Source organism: Pan paniscus, chromosome 7 (assembly GCF_029289425.2).
Source record: "Pan paniscus chromosome 7, NHGRI_mPanPan1-v2.0_pri, whole genome shotgun sequence".
Taxonomy (NCBI): Eukaryota; Metazoa; Chordata; class Mammalia; order Primates; family Hominidae; genus Pan; species Pan paniscus.
The window spans coordinates 79,415,976-79,433,090 of NC_073256.2; the positions used below are offsets into that span (position 1 = coordinate 79,415,976).

Below are 17,115 nucleotides of genomic sequence, written 5' to 3' on the forward strand. Positions count from 1 at the left end.
ATAATATTTTTATTGCAAGTTTATAGAAAGACTGCACGTAGGAGTAAGACTATCAAGGATGTTATTTTTTAAAGTTATACAAGATGAATAAGTCCTGGAGATCTACAGCATAGTGCCTGTACTTAACAATACTGGATAGTATACTGAAAAATTTGCTAAGAGGGTAGATCTTATGTTAAGTACTGTTATCATAAAAATAATTATAATAAAGGAAGTTTTGGAGATGATAGGTTTATGGCATAGATAGTAGTGATAGTTTCACGGGTATATACTCACCTCCAAAATCCCAGAGTTGTATAGGTTAAATATGAACAGCTTTTTGTATGTCAATCATACCTCAATAAAATGGTTTTCAAGAAGTACATAAGTGATAATACAATACAATGTGAAAGATTTACACCTTTTAGCCTATGTGGATAACCAACGATCCTCTTTTGTTCAAGTGCTTGGAAATCATTGGTATTAATAGAAGAGTACTTGGAATTGTCATGGTTTGTACAGCGTTTCATGGCAGAACTTCATTTATTTGAAAGTTCAGAGTTCAGAACCTCTTCCTCTCCACCCCCGACTGTGCATTATTGGATTGGATCATGATATGAAGTATGGAATGTGCTTAATCATACAGTTTCTTTACACCCCATCACAGTGTCTAATGATGGACCTGGATAATAATCGTAGCACAAAATTCATCGAGTGCTGTCTGTGCTGCTAAACAGCATTCTGAATGCATTATGTGAGTTATTCATGCAATCTTTACCACAGTCCTAGGAGGAAGGCACTGTTATTATCCCATTTTGCAGATGAGGACATGAAAGCAGAGAGATTCAGTTTATCTGTCCAGGATTCTACTTATTCTTCATGGCCAGAGGCAGGGTGGGAACCCAGGCAGTCTGACCCCAAATCCTACAGTCAGACCCAGTTAGTCTGGCTGCTGGCTGGAAAATTAGAGACAGTGATTATATCGTGTTTTTCCTTGGTGGGTCAGAAGTAGAATTCCTGCTGTAAAGGTGCTTTTGCTCTGGTGGTTGGTACTTCTCAGTTGAAATGAGAAGCCATTTTACTGCCACCGGTACAGAAAAATATGTCGACCTTTTTTTCTTTCAGTCCAATCTCAACTGCAGGGAGTGATGTGACTACCCAGTGTGAAAAATATTCCAAGCATCTCAGCTGATAAATTCTAATGGAGCTCTGATGCCTTTTGTGACTTTGTTCAGATTTGTTTAGTGCACCAAGCATAAACTGCTGAAATCTTTTACATACAACCATTCTATTGCCTATTAATTAGAACTGTCTTTTAATTGCACTGGTGCTCCAGAATTAAGTCAATATAGTTACAGGGATAGAATCCCCTGGGGGGGAAAAATTCTTTATAGGAAGCTAGCGATGTTAAAAACAACAGAAGTAGCAAACAATAAAACTCCCAATAACATCTACAAAACACCCCCACAGAATCTTCATAAATCATTTAAGGGTAAAACTCCCTTTCCTGGCTGCAGAGTATGATACACTTGGTGCTTAGCTCCTTCCGCGGCCCCACTGTGAGTGGTGATGCTATTGAAGGTTTCATTCTGTGTCTTCATGTCCCTCTTTTTAAAACCTTATTCCTTCTTCTCCCCTAGATGAGGTAGCTGGTATCCTGTTTTCAGATTCTCTCCTTAGTCAAAACAGGAAATGATCACACCTCAGTCTTTTCCATTTGATGGATTTGTTCTATTTTTTATTTCCACTAAGGGACCATTGTCTTTTCCAAGCTTTTGCGTTTTAGGTCATCTTAATTCTCAGTATCTGACGGAACGTCAGCTATTGATAAATGTTGGGGAAATTTGGAGTAAGGGAGGAAGAACTAAAATCATTCAAATGCAGGACCTGAAGGGAAACTTAACATTTTTGGGTGACATTGAAGTTGAGCTGGGGCAGAAGAAAGCTTCATGGTCCTTCTCCCAGATCCTCCAGTCCTCTCCCCACGACTCAGACCTGGGCTGCTGGGGGATCCTGGCCTCAGCTCCCCTCCCTCACTGGCCCTCCACAGCGCCCACCCTTCTTTCTTTGCTAGAGTCCCTCCCCCTTCCCACACCTCCAACCTCAGTCCTACCTCTATTTCCTTCTCTCTCACCAAATATGCCCAGAAGTACGTATGCTAATTGTTATCTGAAGCTATTTTGGTTAATGTCATGACACATATTCATTAATGGATGTATGACTATGTCGAATGCTGCTTTGAATAATGCTGCCTTGAGAAGTAACTCTACGAACATCGTTATATCACAGTCTATGGCCTATATTTCAAAAAGTATTAGCTCCTTACTCTCTGGAGTTCTGAGTCATGCTTTTTATAGTTCACATAACCTAGATTTGTGAGTCACTATGTGCAATAAATAGCATTCCCACAGCGACCACAAGTCTTGGTATCAGTTCCAGGTGTCGTTGTGGCCGTTGACACCGCTGCCTTCTGACAGTAAATGTATTGTAGAATTCATGTTGTCTCAGGCTTCAGTTTCCTCATCTCTAAAATGAGAGGGTTGGATAAGTTAGTAGTTTCTAATGTTTACTTTTAATCAGTGGCATCTCCCATTTATTTTTTCATTTGAAATAAAACTTTTGAATTTTGTCTTCTACCTAAATAACATATTTTGTTTTATGTTTCAAGATGAAGCTCACACTGAGTTGGAAAAAAGGAAAAAGCAAAGGATCAAATCTGGGGGAAAATACTGGACAATGTGCTTCACCTCATGGTGCCAAATAAAGAGAAAATGGGGAGAAGATAGGGACAGATAAAGATCTATTTGCTCGGATTGTGCTCTCATCCTTGGCAACATGTTGACAATGCCCTGGAAATAACTTGTTTTTCTTGCAACATTTCTCCAGCCTGATTGGTCAGCCTCCGGAAGATGTGGCATTTTGTAACTACTAGTTTTCTCATATGGGTTTAGAAGAAATTAAAAATGAAGCCAATACCCAAGGAACAAATGAAAGCTGGCCATTGGAGGCAGATCATTCCAGCAGAGTGAGGGCAGCCACTGGGATAATGCGTGGTCCAGGATTACACAGGCTGACTTTGCCAGGCCCTTGTTTCTCTGACTCTATGTTAGTCAGCAAAACACAATCCATATTCATTGGCTGCATTTTCTTGGTTCTGTTTTGCTTAGTCTGGCCTCCTGGCCTGTTCTTTACCCATGTCGTAGCTCCAAGGTTTTGAGGATTACTTTGCTGTGCATGCCTTCTTTCCTATCACCTCCACTCCCATTCAGTCTCATTTGTTTACCTGTTTCTTTCTTTCTTCTTCTAGCTCTTAAGAAACCTGTCAAATGTCAACCCCTGGAGTCCCAAGTGGCAGCTTCCTCAATTCATTGACTGACTAATTTTACTCATTACTTTGGAGATAGGGCTAAGATTTCTTTAAAAAAAAAACAAAACAAAAAAAAACCAAACATCAAACTGCCTGTTTATGTCCCTAAGCCTCAAATAATTAAAAAGCATATTGTTTGAGAAAAGATCGCTTCTATCGAGCAATACACAAGCAAGAAAATCTGATTTTCCCAAGTGAAATTTCTGACAAACCACGGATTCTTTCTAAAGAAGCAGAACACCCCTCTCTGGTGACCAGGCTACCAAGTTCCTACATTGACATCAAAGAAGAGCCTTTCTGCATAAATAGACTGTGTGTTAATAAAATAATATTTATGATTCAGTTTTTTTTTTCTTTTCAATATCAAGCTGTATCCTGCAGGAATGAAAATAAAAGAAGTTGATGTCTACGATATAACTATTAAGGGGAAATTTGCTCCACTGTTATTTGGATGTAATTGGTACTGAGCACCACAATGCACTTGTAATTGGGTCTGTACTTGTTCACTTCAAGGGTTCCAAGCTCTTTCTACTTGAACCCATTTTTTTGATACCGTTCAGCTCAGCAGTGCCAGCTAACTCTTGTTATGCAGTTGAAAAACTGTGGCCATTAAAAATAGGATACGGTGTGATTTTGTTTTGCAGCACTGCATGGAAAATCAGTTGCTGTTCATAACAGCTCTGTGGTTGGTTGATTTAAAGCAGGGGGGTGACTTGGAATTGACAAGCAGACAGTTTGTGAAAAGGGATATTGTATCTTTAAGGCTTTCTGACTGATTGTGTTTAACTGCGCCACACAGCAGGCAGTAATTAGGCTGTAGCTTCACCAAGAGACTTAAAGCACTGGCTCTGGTTCTCAGTTCTCCAGATTTTTTTTTGAGCACAAACATTTTTTTTATTTGGATTTGAATACATGATAATTTTTTAAAATTGTGAGTGAGTGAGTGTGTGAGTGAGCACATTAAAACCCAACCCAGGGGCTTCCTGTGCAGGCCACCTCGGGGACCACCCTGTGCTGATGGCTCTTGGGCTCTAGGGAGACCAGGCAGCCGCATTGGGAAGTAGTAAGAACGCTGATAGGAGAACATGATGCCACTGCTGGAGAAGGTCAAGGTGCTCTTGAAATGAAAGGACATCAGCTCTCATAACGTGACACAGTGTCTTCTGGCCCAGTTCACAATGTTAATGAGACTCTGGTTGAAGCATGCTACTAAGATTAATAGACAAAATGCCTAATAATTTTTATTTAGGAGAAAGAGGAACTTTCTTTACCTAAGGCTATTAAGTAGAAAAGGGTGCATTTTAGAAGTAAATTGAACAAACCATTAGCTTAAGGAGTATTTTCCATCTACCACCCTGCCTTCCTTGCTCCATACCCCCTCCCATTAAAATACCTCATTGCTGTTTTGGAAATTGGTGAACATCATCAATTTGTTATTATTTGTTAAAGATGGAGCTTTAAACTTTCTATGCATTTGTTATCACAGGGGTGCAGTAGACAGATTTTACACTGACCTTATTAAAAATGAACGTTCAATTACTGTTGGGTTGACCACAGTGACTGTCTTCATTATCAATCAGGCAACAGTGGCTGAGTCCCAACTGTGTGCATGACACTAGGTTGGATGCTGTGGAGATAAACATTGTTCTGGGGACATAGTTGTGATATTTTCCAGACCTGTGTATAAAGTTTTCTTCCTCTTGTTTTTTATATAGGTGAGTTATTCCAATTAGATTTGACTACTACTTAATTCTTAAATTTCTGGGTTGTTATTTTTTCTTATTACATGAATTTTTTTACCTTTCCTACTTTATTATTGATGTACATAAGTATCTTTGCTTATTCATTCTCATACTTCTGTCCATTATAGATATGTATGGACTATAGATGATTGTGGTTTTAAATGATAATTCCCCATATTTGGGGATCACATCAGAGTTTTTGAAGTTTTACCTCCCAGTATGTCATCTACGTCTTCCTACAACATCCTAAGGGTGACTGGGGAGGTGATATCATTATCTTTTTAAAGGCTCAAAACAGTGAAAGGGACTTGGCTTAGGAATCAAGTTCGCTGACTCTTTGTTCTTGTCATAGTAATAAGATCGTATATTCAGCCCCCAAATGAACAATTTTCTAATTTAAGAGTAATGAAAACATTTTAGTATAGCTTCTAATTTAAGAGTAATGAAAACATTTTAGTATAGCTTCATCATTTTAAAACAGATTAAAAATCAAGCATAGGCTATCATAAGGAGATTCTGATTTTTAAAAGTTGCTGCTACTAATTTGGAACTGATGTTTGTCCTTTCTCTGTAGAGTTAAAAACTTTTGGAAGCTCTCTATTCTCTTGGTTTTGATATTTTGGGGCTGCCTTGAAGATAAATTACTTTAATCTGTAGGCTAAGATGCATTGATATATTTATCTTTCTCAACATGCTTTGTCCTAAGGTCAGTACTTTGAAAGATTTGATCTAAATAAATTATAAATGTGTATCAAAATCTATTTGCTATTAGAGTAAACACATTAGAAATATGTCCCACTATTGCTTTGAATGTAACAAAGATGAATTCCATTCTATAGTTCAAATTTCAAATGTAAGTGTGTACTTTTATATATGTCTATGTCTAAATGTCGAGGTCAATAATTCTATAAATTCCTAAGGTTGGTTTATTCTGTAGTGCTGATAAATGTATCTTGGAATTAAGATGTACAGAAGATCAAAGATGAAATTGCAATTTTTTTCAAAGTGACAATGAGCCTAATTCACTGTCAGTTAAAGCCAGGTATTTCTCCCCCTAGTATTAAGTTCTTCAAAACAGTGGCTGCATAGGACACCATTCACAGAGGCTTAGCACTGGGGAGAAAATGATTACATTAAATCGAATGATATGAATAATTCATGACATCACATTTTGTAATCCTGGTGCTAAGCATAAAACCAGTGGTTTATTTTTTAGCAAAATGTTTTTGTATCATTCTAGATAGTGCATAATGCAAAACAATAACTGCATACATAATGCAAGAAGGATGGTGGTGAATAGGGTCCTTAATAGTGCTTGCAGCATCATCTGGGGTGTGATCACAATAAACATGTTTGGAGCCAATGCCCATGGGTGCCCAACGTTTGCTGGAATCTTCTGAGTCCAATAGAATGGCTGCCTTTTAATTTGTTTTTGAATATTACACCTGACCTTTAGCATGGATCTGAAAGTCAGTCCTTGTATATTGCTAATACTACAAATCCTTTTGTCCCCTCTTCTTTCAGTTTACTTGGAGGGCAATTCTATTGGGGGTAAACTGCTGATTTTTTAAATGGCATTTGATTTTCCAATACAGAGTTGGAAACACTAGAAAAATCCATAGAATTTGAACTTTTATTTTTCTATAAAGAACTTAAATGTTCTGGGGTAAAATGTCAGTTACTTAACAATTCATCCAAGTACTTATTAGGAATGTCATTTATATCTCTAAGACTAAATAAATTATGCCTTGTATTTGAATCTTCTCCTTATTTTCTAGAGAAAGCATCTTTTCTTTATAATTATCAAAGGAGGTCTAGGATGTCTCTGCAACCTTCATAAAACAGTTTCCAGGTCATGTACACTGTAGCAATATTTTAACACTAGTCTGATTATTCTGCTGCATTTCAGGCTGATATAATCGTGTACCTGGACTATCTGCGGCTGCCTTTTCCAGCACCTTCCTGTGGACCGCTCCAGGGCACTCTCTAGAAGCCAGAATGGACTCCTGCTGATTCTCTAGCATATTTGTCTTGAATGAAAGAATGGCGTATGCCAGTGGATTTCAAAGCTTCTCACAAAGCATCTTCATATCTGAAGTCTCAAGAGTTTATGTCAAGCATTTGTATTACTTACAACTAATTAAATATACCATTCCTGTTTTACAACATGAACACATCTGCTGATAATGTTGTAACTTGTATTATTATTATTTGTTTGAAACAATACATTAATAAATGACTGGTCAGTAATATAATACTAATATCTTGACCTATTTAGAATAGACATTAATTATCACATGTATAGAAAATAGTGTGATTTTAAATATTTTTTTCACAAAAAATAATTTGGAAGCATGTTAAAGTGCCTTATTTCCATATTATTTATTTACGTGATTTGGAGAATATTGTTTAAAGTTTTATTTTACAAGACTAAGCAGACTGTCAAAAAAGGTAGATTATGAATATTAAAGAAAAGGCAAGAGAGTTGGCATTTAGAAGTTAATTGTAGTGATTTGTTGAGGTTATCTAAGGGAAAATACCTGATGACCCCATTATTGGATTTGAATATAAAAATGCTGGATGCATGATATGTGGCAGCCTGAGATCTATTCTTCTTATCAGAGAGATATAAAATTACCTAGATTTAACTGAAGGCAGCTGTCAAACTCTGTAAAAGAACTGATATTCTTCAGAGGAGTGCAAATTCTATGTCAAAGACACAAAACAGATTCTTATTGCTTAATAATCTCCCACAGTTCAATAGTGACAGAAATTGGTTTCCTTTTTGCCCCCTACCCCTACTGTCTTATTTCTACAATTTTCTCTACAGTTACCAGTTTTGGGATGACTGATTCTGGTGTTTACTATATGATCACTTGATCAATGGAGACCTGCCCATCCTGCTTCTGACTATCGTGATGTCATAGTAGAGCTGCTTTAGATGAATCCGAAGTACTCACTCCTTCCTCCAATTTCTTCTTATCTGGTTTAAGAAAACAGTAACTTATTTTTGGCAGAGTCTATCAAAAATGAGAGGAATTGTCTATAGTATAATTTTAGTTTGAGTACAGAGAATAATAAAAAATATTGCTAAAATAAAATCTGATTTATCTAAGTATCAACTCTATTTAACTTTTTCTTTAATAACGTAGCTATTTTATGCTGCATAAAGCAGAATACAGGTTCCAGTGCTCGTTTGGCCACTTAGAACCTCATCTTCTTTATCTATAAAATGGAAATACAAAAACTGTGTTGGGTTTAATAGGGAAAATAAAATAATGTACAGGAGAATATCATATAATGTTTTATAGAAAAAATAATTATTTTATCTGTTAGAAGATTTTTTTCTTGTCAGTTAATGCATTACTAATGATTTACTTTTAAAAAATTAAATATGCTAAACAAGTAAATAAGTCAAAGCCATGATGAGGTTCACCTATATTTTGAAACACTCTTTTAAGCTTGCCAAATTAGTGACATGGGCTTTCATGTGTATCTTGCCTTCACACACTTAAATGCATAACCTTGAAAGTAATAAAATTTGCTGAGTTGGCTATTTCCCTGCTTCCTCAGAACATATGTCAACTGAGCAACAGAGAATTCACTGTAGCAAAAAGAAAGATAGTTCAGTGAAAGCTTGTTTAATAATTAATCCGCTGAGTAAGTGTCTGAATGTTTGATAAATATTTAGTCACCATGTGTATCAGGCAGCATTGGTTGCATACCAAAGAATTTGCAAAGGTAAAAACTGCCAGTCATAGGCATCAAAGATTAGGAGGTTTCTTGATCACAAGCCAGAGATGTGCAAATTATTCCATATAACATAAATCCAGAACTATAAATCCATGACTAGCCACCCAATGTTATTCTAGGAGAGTGACAGGAGGCCACTACCTTGTCCTCCAAAGTTCTTCTATAGTGTATTTGGTATCACATTTTAATTAATAGCTGCTTGTCTGCCCATGTGTATAAAGAAAAATATTCTGGTGCATGCATGAAATAGAATGGTGAAATATGCACCTCATGTCCTCTTGAAATTCGTACTATTGTACTAGGAAAGGAATGGGGGGGCAGTGATCCACTGATGTACCCTGAATGGAAACAGAACTTGCTTCAGCATCTAGAGACAAGGCATTAAAACTCATCTTTATAAACATTTATTACATCCCTAGGATGTTCAATGCACTGTGCAGCAGGAGAGGAGAAGCTAACGTGTGGATCTTTTTAGTGCAGAAAATGTAAAAATTAATTATTGTATGGTGAAAATAAGAAGTTTTGCTATCTACAAGGTAATCACTTATAAATCGTGTTCTGACATGAATTCCTAGCAAAATCCTCACAAATTCCTACAAACCTCTCCAGAGAGCTCATGGTCTCCTTCTTGCAACAGCACACATGCCACCTCTCAGTCAGTTTCAGGTCCTGGGCTTTCACCTGGAAATGGGGGGTGTGGTTGTGTGTGTGTGGGGTGAATAGTTACAAATAGAAGGTGGGAGTGACTGCCCTTCTTGGCACCCCCTGCTGGCCAGAGTACCACTAATGATGGCTCCAGAGAGGCCTCATCTTCTCTCTTCCAGCCTATGTGAACCGTTGCCATGGCAGCCACAGCAGTAAAAAGGAATGGAGCCCAGGGGCTGCAGCATGTGGAAAAAAGAGATGACCCCAAATGAGACACTGGAATGGGGCCTTAAGGATTTCCCCCAAAACAAAAAAGATTGATCTTACAGGGAACTGCTCTACTTGAATTTACTTACAGGTACCATGTTCTGTTTTTTTAACTAGGGTTCTGTTCTCCATACCACTATACTTAAATTCTCTATTTCCCTATTATACTCCTCTTTCACACGACTGATAAAGTGAAAATAGATTAAATAAAGCAAAGTAAAAGTGTATTTTACAATATTAGAAGCAGTTTATGGATCAGAAGACTTAATATTTTTAAGATAGCAATGCTCTCCAAATTGACCTACAGATACAAGACAATGGTTATCAGAATCCCAGCTGTCTTCCTCATAGAAATTGTCAGACCAATTCTAAAACTCATATGGAATTGCAAGGAACTCAAAATGGTGACACAATCTTGAAAAAAAATTGTCTGAAAAAGTTGGAGAACTCATACTTTCTGATTTCAAGACTTAATTACAAAGCAATAGTAATCAAGACAACGTGGAACTGGCACAATGATAGACATATAGAGTGATGAAATAGAATTGTGAGTTCAGAAATAAACTGACAAATTTGTACTCAACTGATTTTCAAGAAGGGTAGCAAGGCCATTCAATGGGCAAAAAACAGTGTTGTCAACAAATGGATAGACACATGAAAATAAAAGACCCTTACCTCACACCATATACAAAAGTTAATTCAAAATAAATATAAAACCTAAATGTAAGAGCTAAATCATAAAACTCTCGCAGAATAAAATATAATGGTTTATTTATAGTGGTTTATTTAGATTTGGCAATGCTTTTTTTGGATATGACACCAAAAGTGTGAACAAAATAAAAACAATAGATAAAGTGGACATCAATAAAATTGAAAAATGTTTGTACTTCAAAGGAAGCTAGAAATAAAGTGAAAAGAGAACCCACAGAATGGGTAAAATATTTTAAAATCATATATCTAATAAGAGACTTGTAATTATAATACACAAAGAAAATTTACAACTTACTAATAAAAAGACAAATAACCCAAATAATAACAAAGGATCTGAATAGACATTTATTCAAAGAATATGTAAAAATGACCAATAACCACATGAAAAGACCCTTGACAGCATTAGTAAACAGAGAAATGCAAATGAAAGCCACAATGAGATATCATTTTACACCCAGTAGGTTGGGTAGAATAAAAAAGTCAGATAACAAGTGTTGTCAAGAATGCAGAGAAATCAGAACTCTTATATATGGCTATGAAAGTGTAAAATGGTACAGCCACTATAGAAAACACTCTGACAATTTTTTAAATGGTTAACATAAGATTACCATATGACTTATAAATTCCATTCCTAGATATATTCTCAAGAGAAATAAAAGCATATGTCCACACAGAAACTTGTATGCAAATGTTTATGACAGCATTATTCACAATAGCCAAAAGACAGAAACAACCCAAATGTCCATCAACTAATGAACAGATAAACAAAGTGTAGGGTATTCATATAATGGAATATTATTCAACCGTATAAAGAAATGAAGTAATGATGTGTGTTACCACATGGATGAACCTTGAAAACATTGTACCAAATGAAAGAAGTTAGACCCAAAAGGCCACATATTGTATGACTTCATTTACATGAAATATCCAGAATAGGCAAATTTATAGAGATAGAAAGTAGATTTGTGGTTACTTAGGACTTTATATCCCCCCACCTTAGGAGGGGTTGGTGGGGATATAAAGGTGATATCTCAAGGGTACAGGGTTCCCTTTTGAGATGATGACAATGTTCCTAAATTGGCTGTGGAAATGTTTGCATATGTCCATGAATATGCTAAAAAATCATTGAAATGTACACTTTAAATATGTGAATTGTATGGTATTTAAATTATATCTCAATAAAACCATTACAAGATAAAGTGATTTTTACCATATTAGAAGTGGTTTTCCATGGAGAGAGGGAAAACTTCCATCCAAACTGTGTCTTCATGTTTCCACAATCTAGTGGCAGCCCTTTTCTTTGGAGCTCCTTTATTTTTGAGCAGCTACCTCCCTTACTCCCCATCATAAGAACTGAAATCCTCATACTTTTTTGGTGCTTCCAGTACATAGAGCTACAATTGACCTTTGACATTTTGTCTAAAAACTCCTGGTTTCCTTCATTGGGAAGCTCTGTGCTTTCCAAAAAAACATTCAGCTTGTTTAATAAACTAATCCAAACAGACAGGGTAAGGCTATAAACCCTTAGGATTCACCTCACAAGTACAGTACATTTTGAACATGGGTTCTAAAGATGGTGTGACTTAGAGCCTATAAGTTGTCTAACCAAATAACCATTATGAACTTATTCTCCTATGCCTAATTCTAAAGATGGAACAAAAGCTAAAAACACCATTTCTAAGTCTCTCTTGCAGCTAGGAATGACCATGTAGCACAGTTTACATTGATACAAGCAGAAATAAACTGGAGTTTCAGGGCAGGTTTTTCTTTCTTAACATAGCTGGACACTCATTTTTCTTTTATCTTGCCTTGGATGCAGATGTAAGGGATGATGCTGCAGCAGCCATCTTGTCACTGCTCATGAGAATTACAGAGATACTGGCTCTGACATCTGTGAGCCTCTGAACCAATGTCAATGGCCACCTGTCTTTAGACTTCTTGGTAGGAAAAAGCTAATTTACTTAAGCTCCTCTTAATAGGTATTCTGTAACTGGCGATAGTAATTTCTGCCGAAGCATCATCATTTTATGTTTGATGTCTATTTTAAAACAGCAGTGGGAATTTCAGGCTTTATATTGGAAGAAAATTAGAATAGACAGATAAGTAGGAAAATGTTTTGGATTAAATGGTGTCTTATTGTGCCCTTGAAATCACAGAATACTTACTGTATGTACTTCATGTTTGCCTAGGCCACCCTAGGATGATAGAAACCTTCTTGTAGTAATTTTTTATTTACTACAGGTTTATAAATATACTTTGTATCAGTGTAGGGGAGTAGAAAGAGGACTGAATCTAGGCTTAAAAGGGTGAATTGAAATCCTGACTTTTTAATAGCCTGTGTTACCTTTCCCCCACCATGTCTTTAGCTCCTAGAACAGTGCTTAAAAAATAGTAGGTATATTATCAGTGTTTTCTAAGAATAATGAATATTATGTTTATAATAAACATATATATAACTCAACTTAGATTTAAAATAAAAGACATTTTATAAATACCAATCACAGAATCATAAACTCTCAGCTAAAATGGATAATTATGGATGAGAAATCAGGAATTTAAAAATGTAAGATCCCTAAGATATAGTTTTTGCTCTTCTTGTCCAGAGAAAACATTGGTTAAAAAAAAAAAAAGAAACAGACTGACTTTGAGGAAGTCAGATGAAAACAGAGGGAAGAAAAGAGGACTGAAATATAGGAGCTTGGTGTAAAAAAAGTGAAACTCAGTCATAACTACATATCAGGATCACTTAGGAAGATTATTAAACATGCAGATGCCAGCTCCACATGTACACACATTCTGGCTTAATTGGTCTGTGATGAGACCCAGGCATTGATACGTTTTGAAACTTCTCTACATTATTCTAATATGCAACCAAGATTGGGTGTCACTAGTTTAGGGAGAAAAATTCCAGGCTTTGGAAAAAGATGAAGCTATGTTTGAATCTGTGCTTGAGCACTTACTGGTTTAGTCATCTTAGTCAGTTATACAGCCTTTCTTACATCAGTTTTTCACCTGTAAAATGGAGATGAGGCTGGGCATGGTGGCTCATGACTGTAATCCCAGCACTTTGGGAGGCTGAGGCAGGTGGATCACTTGATGCCAGGAGTTCAAGACCAGCATGGACAACATGGAGAAACCCCATCTCTACTAAAAATACAAAAATAAAAATAAAAATAAAAATAGCCAAGCACAGTGGCACACATCTGTAATCCCAGCTATTTGGGAAGCTGAGGCATGAGAATCTCTTGAACTTGGGAGGTGGAGGTTGCAGTGAGCAAAGATCATGCCACCGTACTCCAGCCTGGGCAACAGAGCCAGACTCTATCAAAAAATGATAAAATAAAATAAATGTAAAAAATGGAGATGATAGTAATATCTGTCTTGAGTATTACTGATATAATAGATTAAATGAGATGATGTGGAACTGTTCATAATGCAGTGGGCATTTTTATATGTTAACTATTGTAGAATAGCATTTCAGTGTGTTCCCTGTCGAAGCTTTGTTGCAGGTCATAAGAAAACCTACAGTCACTGGGGTTAGTGAAAGAGGGAAATAAGCCAGTAATAGGCCTACACAATATCTCTCTGGCTTTTGGTGACACAATAGCATTATTAGTAGTAGAATCTTAATTTATCTGATCCTGCACTTTCAAATTTTCTTTTTCTCCTTTTTTCTTTGCTGGAAATGTAGAATTCTTTCAAAAAGCTATTAAAGAAAAAATAGAGGGATCATCTGAGGTCAGGTGCATGCCACCTTGAGTCATCCTTTTTAGAGGGTGTTCATTTTTATAGTTTTAAAAAATTAGCACAAATGTTTTAAAATTGTATTTTTTGCATGCTTCCAGGTTCTAGAAGTCCATTAAAATTTCCTTGCTAATAGCTCATATAGTGCCTGGCATGCAATCAACACTGAAGAAATATATTTTTAATTGAATTGAGTTTTAAGATGTTCCTTTTTTTTTTTTGGCTGACAGTTCTGTTTGCTTCACTATTCCTGTTTGACAGTCTTCTATGGCTTGTAGATGAAAGCTTTACTAAGGAGCAAAAATTCTGGCGATTATGGTTCACATGAGCAATATTAGGTCCCTGCCACTTCACTTTTCAATCCTAATTTCCCCTTTTGGCCTCATTTAGTTAGTTCTTTAAAGTCTGCTTCATCCACCCATTTTTTCCCCTAGTTTGAAACCATCTGGCATGCATTTCTTCTTCCCTACTTATATATTTGGGTATATACCCTCTTCAAACCTCAAAATATATCTGGATCATCATCTATTTTCTCTTCTTTCCTTTTCAGAAGTAGAGGTTCCCCATTTCCAGGTCTAAAGTCCTTCTGGGACACTCCCGATTTCCTCTCCTTATCCCTCTCTTCTGGGGTTTGCTGCATCAGCTAATGCTTCTCACAGCAGAACATTTAATCTGTCTTTTGACAGCGTTGTCCCTTATTTTTTTAAACTTGCATCATTTTTCTTTTATTTTACACACACACACACACACACACACACACACACACACACACACACACACTCTCTCTCTCTCTCTCTCTCTCAATGCCACCAGAACTTCTTTCAGCTTTAATACCCATCTTAGGCTGTATTCAATTTTTATCTTTCTTTGACATCCTATTGTCTTTGTTCTCCTTTCATCTTTGTGACTCCTCCCATTTCCTTTTTTCCCTTATTTTACTCCTTCCCTTGCCCATAGATGGACAAAAATCGTAAGATTCAATTCTTATTTATACATTTTTCTCTTTTCACATTTTCTTGCAGCATTTATTCATTCTCGTGGTGTCAAATACCTTAGCACATCTACAGTTCAGTTCTTTTCATTCATTCATATCCATTCACCTATTTGCTCACTGAAAAACAGAACAATAACTACATGCATGACCATGAAAATAAAAATTAATGACTTCTCTCAAGATAATTTTTGGATCTTCAGTCTTACTACCTACTGGATTTTACTATCATCTCAAACAACGTGTTGAAAGTCAAGCTAGTTCTCTTACCCCCAAAACACATTTCCACAATGCCTCATTATTCCATTTATGACTTTTCCTTGTTTATTTAGACTCTTCATTTCTCCTCACAAACTGTGTTCAATTTATTTCTTTTTCATTATGCTCATTTCTTTTTTCCTGTCACTGTGAACAATGTGGTATAAACCTCTTGCCTGTAGTAGTGTAATAGTCTCTAAGTAGTTTTTTAGCCAAAGGCTTTCCTCATTTTAGGCTCTGGCACATGACTTCCAAGTTGTTTTTCCTCAAAGTGTAATCTACATCTCCCAATAAAAATAATGTTAATGACTTTCTATTAACAATGGAATAATGGAATAATATTCAAACTCCTTAATCTATTGATCAATACACCTTGTCTATTTAACGGTTGGGTACCCATGCACTGTCCTTGGAAGAGAAGATAAGCCCCTTACCAGCAGGGAACACGTGTGTGCCATATATGCTGTAGGTGGACTATCCAAGGAATTCTTCCTATCAGCAAGATGTAAACAAACATTTGTGGATACTGGCTATTTCTTGTTTTTAAAATCCAAGTAGCATAAAAACTAATATAAATTATAAGTATTGCCAAATAGCTTCTTTAAATGACTATTTTTCAGAGTGAGTAATAATGAGTGTTTTGCTGATACACTGATACGGTAAGAGAGACAGACAGAGAGAGAGAGAGACAACTATATTCTTTCTTTATATGTGTAAATAGGAAAAACTAAGGTGCCTGAATTTTTGTGTTACTCAAGCATAAGCATTACAGTGTTTTAATGAAATGACACATAGGGCCTGTGAAAAATAAACACATTAAAATGCTTTGATCTCTTCTTGTATGGTAATCATATTTTATCTACTATGGGAGAAGCTCTTTCATTGTCTTAATTTTTGCAGCCCAGTTCTGCCCCGAATCATAGTGCTTATATAGACATGGGAATTGACAGTTAAAAGGCACACATTTGCCTATGTTAAATGTACAAGGAAGAAAATCAGCAAAGAAGGGGATTAGAAGGAATCAAGTAGGTTGAGATTTGTTGTTGTTGTTGTTTGTGGCTGCTGCTAAGCTGAGTCTTCTCTTCTTTCTCTTCTTGTACTTTTCTCCTCAGAACGCCCTCCTTCAGTTGGTGCAGAATCCATTTTCTTTTATCTGACTCTACTCTGTAACCATTAGGCTATTTCCTAACAGGGGAGAAAGCCATCTATATCCTTTCCCGATTTCCAGTAATTAAACTGGAAAAAGACCCATTGCCCAAGGGTCCCTGAATAACAAACCTCAGAGACAACGTTATCTTCTCACTTCATCCTTGACACTCAAGGAGGGGAAGCCAGGCCTGGCCCCTGTGTCCAGGGCCTGGCCAGCACTGGTCTGCAGAAATGACCCATGGGGTTAGTACAATGCCCAAGGCCTGCCGTGTGGGTCTGTGAGCCACCTGTGCCACTGACCAGCCTTCTCAAAGGAATCCGTTCGCTGCTGAAGGAAATCACAACTCACTGATGTCTTTTCACCTTTCCTATAAGAATCAAAAAGCAAGAATTTAGACGTTCTCTAGTTGACTAGACATTTTCCTCAGTGGCAAAGTGGTGCAAATAAATATGAATCCTAAAACATTTCAGTTTGATGGATAGTCATGGTACAGCTACTGGATTTTTGT

At 36.5% G+C, this 17,115-nt stretch overlaps 1 long non-coding RNA gene across 2 annotated transcripts in view; it reads left to right on the forward strand.

Annotated features, from left to right (window-relative positions):
- The window catches only part of LOC117981411 (uncharacterized), a 52,163-nt gene extending 35,208 nt beyond the window's left edge, over window positions 1–16,955 (forward strand). For both annotated transcript variants that reach the window (XR_004672922.3, XR_008626405.2), the window contains one exon: window positions 6,998–16,955. This is a non-coding gene — a long non-coding RNA (uncharacterized LOC117981411). The remainder of the gene's footprint in view (window positions 1–6,997) is intronic.
- Window positions 16,956–17,115: the final 160 nt, after the last annotated feature.